Raw genomic sequence first — 4,656 nt, forward strand, 5'->3', positions numbered from 1 at the left:
AACATGAAAATGGAACTGAAATATTTTGTCTTCCTGTAGCCTTTCTTTTTCCCTCACAAGGCTCAACACTTTTACCAGTCCTCTTGACCTCATCCCTTCTGCCTCCCATGGACTCTGAACTGCACCTATGACAGTAAATTTGTGGTATTCCCTCTGAAAAAGTGTTAAATGGTGGTCTCTACCTATTTGTAAAATTCTATGTTAAGAGACAGTTTTCCAGTTTAAGTTCTGAATTCTGATACTGGGGACCCACTTAATGAAGGGAGAAAATATAAAGTTTACTTCCCTTTTGTTAGTTCAAGATTTCAAGCTGGGTAAAACTGACCTTTTATAATTTATTTTATTTTTAAAGTTTTATTTTTGTTAATTTTGAGAGCCAAGTAGTGGTGGAGAGCAGGAAGAGGCAGAGAGAGGGAGACAATCCCATGCAGGCTCTGAACTGTAAGCACAGAGCCCATGTGGGGCTCAAACTCATGAACTGCAAGATCATGACCTGAGCCAAAACCCAGAGTTGGATGCTTAACCAACTGAGCCACCCAGACGCCCCTCTTACAATTTATTTTAAAAGTAATCTCTAGGCCCAAAGTGGGGTTCCAACTCATGACCCCAAGGTCAAGAGTTGCATGCTCCACCACCTGAGCCAGCCAGGCACCCCCAACATTTCATACTTCTGTTAGTTTTTTTGTGCATCTCCTATCTCCAAATAACCCTCCATCATACTGCTGAATACATTATCCTTTATTTAGAGGGTGGAAGGCTCCCCAATTTTCATTGCTTCTATGCAACTGATAGCTGCTTCAGGTTAAGAGACTCAAACATATTTATTTATGTGTACTTTAGGGTATGGGATGGCTGATAGTTTCATAATCCTCCCATTTATATTTAAATTTTTGAAAGACATTGCTGAACTAAATACATTTTTAAATCACGGGCCTGCCTTGCTGAGCATCCGATCCCTGAGCTAAAGCCTCAAAGTTTTTGTTTCTTTTTTGTACTTTTGAATCCATAAATCTTTCAAAAACCACCAACTACAATGGTTTTCAAATGGAAAGAATATGTCTGTATTTGGAGATGAGATGGCAGAAGTGTATAAGCTCAAGTCATGTATAATTCAGGAACTACTTGTTTTTAAATCAGAAAGGAAAGTTAAGAGTACATTTTATAGAATGCTATTTAAAAACACAAAATTTGGGGCGCCTGGGTGGCTCAGTTAAGCGTCTGGCTTTGGCTCAGGGTATGATCTCACGGTTTGTGGGTTCGAGCCCCGCATCGGGCACTGTGCTGACAGCTAGCTCAGAGCCTGGACCCTGCTTCAGATTCTGTGCCTCCCTCTCTCTCTGACCCTCCCCTGTTTGCACTGTCTCTCTGTCTCTCAAAAATAAATTTAAAAAACATTAAAAAATAATAAAATAAATAAAAACACCAAATTTAAGCTTTAAAAGAAAGTTTCTTTATAGTTTTTAGATAAGCTTCTTTGTAGGTATGGGGTGGATTTTTAACAGGTAGGGATAATCTATTTTATGCTTCAACTAAATCCCTTTTCTTTAAATCTCTTGGATTATATTGTCTTGAATTAATTACTGACAGTTCAGATTAAGACTTTGCATATCCTTTTAGTGATCTTGGAATTCTAAATTAAATATGATGAAATGTAGAAGTAACATTACTAACATCCAGGAACTGTATTTGTCAAGCTTAAAACTTGTGCTATAATCCCAAGTAGAATTACAATTTAAGATTTATACAACGGGTTGGTTGCATTTACTGAGGGTTCATTGTTGAGATCTTAGAATTCATTTTATTTATTTAAGGCAAGGGAGAGGGGCAGAGGGAGACACACACACACACACACACACACACACACACACACACACAATCTTAAACAGGCTTCCTGCCCGATGCAGTCCTCAATTCCATGACCCCAGGATCATTACCTGAGCCAAAACCAAGAGTTGGACGCTTAACTGAGCCACTCAGGCTCCCCTTAGAATTCATTTTCTAAAGCAGAGTTTATAGTAATGTTCTTTTAGTGTACAATTGGTGACACAAATGTAAAGTTCCTTCTGTTCTACAAATAATTTATCATGTATTATGTAGCATTAATTCCAGTCTTTGAATTAAGTCTCTGTAATGGTAGAAACAGAAAAAATGGGAGGATTGGCAGAAGCAATCTTCATGGAAAATTATATGCACGTTTGTCAAAGGAAGCTTGATGTCCTATTTGAGCTCCGTTTAATTAGAATATGTATCTTGAACATCTAATAGCTTAGAAGACATTGATAAACATAATGAAAATACTTCATTCTCTAGTAATTCACACAATAGCTTTTATGGATAAGAAAGGATTCAGGAAAGTAATTTTTCTAGTCTAATACATAAAGTGGCAAAAAATATGTGGCATTTCATATCTGGTCATAAAAGATAATAGATACTAATCAAACTCCTCCATAGCTACTCCTAAATTACAAATAGTTCCTTTATTCTAAAATTAGAAACTATCCCAATTAGTTGCCCAAACCTAATTCAAATGGGTTCTTGGTAGTCGAGAGTCTTGGGAGGGTATCGCAGGTAGAAAACATTTCAATGACTTTTATTTCCAACATGGAAATGTCTGATTTAAATTGAACTCAAGGGGCGCCTGGTGGCTTAGTTGGTTAAGCTTCCGGCTTTGGCTCAGGTCATGGTCTCGCGGTTCATAGGTTCGAGCCCCACGTTGGGCTCTGTGCTGACAGCCAGCTCGGAGCCTGGGGCCTGCTTCGGATTCTGTGTCTCCCTCTCTCTTTGACCTTCTCCTGCTCGTGCTGTCTCTGTCTCTCAAAAAAAAAAAAACCATTAAAAAAATTTAAATTGAACTAAAAATTGCCTTCTACAGTAAGATTTTTTTTAAGGTTTTATTTCTAAGTAGTCTTTAAAAAAAATTTTTTTTATGTTTCCTATTTGTTTTTGAGAGAGAGAGAGAGTGCGAGTAGGAGAGGGTCAGAGAGAGGGGGAGACAGAATCTGAAGCAGACTCCAGGCCTCTGAGCTAGTAATCAGCAGAGAGCCCGACGCAGGGTTTGAACCCACGAACCATGAGATTATGACCTGAGTCGAAGCCGGACACTTAACCTACTGAGCCACCCAGGGGCCCCTCTAAGTAATCTTCACATCCAACATAGGGCTTGAATTCAAGACCAAGAGTTGCATGCTCTGACTGAGCCAGCCTGGCACCCCAACACTAAGATCTTTAAACAGATCTCTATTATTCTACTGTACTTAGCAACATAGAATTGGAGAGAGCTTTGGTTCTTACTATCAAAACCTTGGAGATCTACCATTCCAAGGAATCATTCTGCTATACAATAAGGGTTATCAGTGGTTGAAACTATCCTTACTCTTTAAGTGATCATTTACTGCACTCAAATTTTAGAATCAAAGGGTTAATATCAACAATTGGATTGCCCTTTTCCATTAGCTTTCCAAAGGTCCTACTCATTGTGCATTCCTTAATCATGTGTCTATAGTCTGATACCTGAGACTATAACCTGAATTTCCAAAGAAAATTAGGTTTATAGGTATTTGACCAAGGTTTTCTGATCACTTTTTATTTAACTGAAATACTCTACTTATGAACACTCGGTTTTCAAAATTTTACAGTTAAACTCAACATAATTGGAGAATAGATGGATATACTGTATTTATGTAACATATATAGCAAGTACAATTTACTGTTGTAGAGTTTAGGTAGTTGATATATGGGTATTCACTGTAGAATTATTTTTTTTTACTGAAGTTTTGTAACAAAATGTTAATAGGATTGGGGAAGATGAAGGGTGTGTACTAGTTCCTTCCAACATTATATGTAAGTTGAGTAATATGCCAATAGTTCTAAAAGCTTACATGTACCATACAGGACAAATAATCTTTTGAGGTTGTAAACTAAATCTCTTATGTTTTTTTGCACTTTCAAGTAGTCTGGTTAGTTGTTTGTAAGAACTCAAGTTAATGACTGAAACACCAAAGCCTTTGTAAATAAGAACTGAAAGATTAGAGAGAGGATAATGTATTTAAGCATTGGCTTATTTGGGAAATGTGACAGTTGACATTAATGTTAATATTGGCATAAATGTTAATGCTTGAAAAAGGTTTAATTAAGGGAGGATGAAGAGGTAGATGGAAACTATATAAAGATTGTGAAGGGGACTGTCCATTGTTTGAGAGCAAAGTATAGTGGAACAACTTTAAGGAAATATGTGCGTATGGCTCCCAAAAGAGAAGAAAGGAGATGGCTGAAGGGCTGGCTGGCATTGAAGTGACTCAGGAGTAGGAGGGCAGGGGAGTGTAAAACTCTTAACTCTTGATTGGTTCCTATTCTCTAAGCCTTTAATGCTGACTTAATACCAGTGGTCCCAATGGAAAGCTAAAAGTATTTAAAATTATTCTTTAAGAGAGATAGTACCACTTTCAAAGGTAGACAGAATTCAGATAAAAACCACCACCTTTTAGTCAAAATAGATAAAGGGTGGACAAAGATGGTCAACGAAACGTCTTACAAGAGAATCAGTTATATCTGACTACTAACAGGCAGCTTAGAGCTCTGTATAAAGTACTTTTCAGGAGTTATTTTAGAATAAAAAAATTTCATCCATCATGTTTTTAAGGTACTTTAAAAAAAAAA

This window comes from Suricata suricatta, chromosome 7, assembly GCF_006229205.1.
Source record: "Suricata suricatta isolate VVHF042 chromosome 7, meerkat_22Aug2017_6uvM2_HiC, whole genome shotgun sequence".
Taxonomy (NCBI): Eukaryota; Metazoa; Chordata; class Mammalia; order Carnivora; family Herpestidae; genus Suricata; species Suricata suricatta.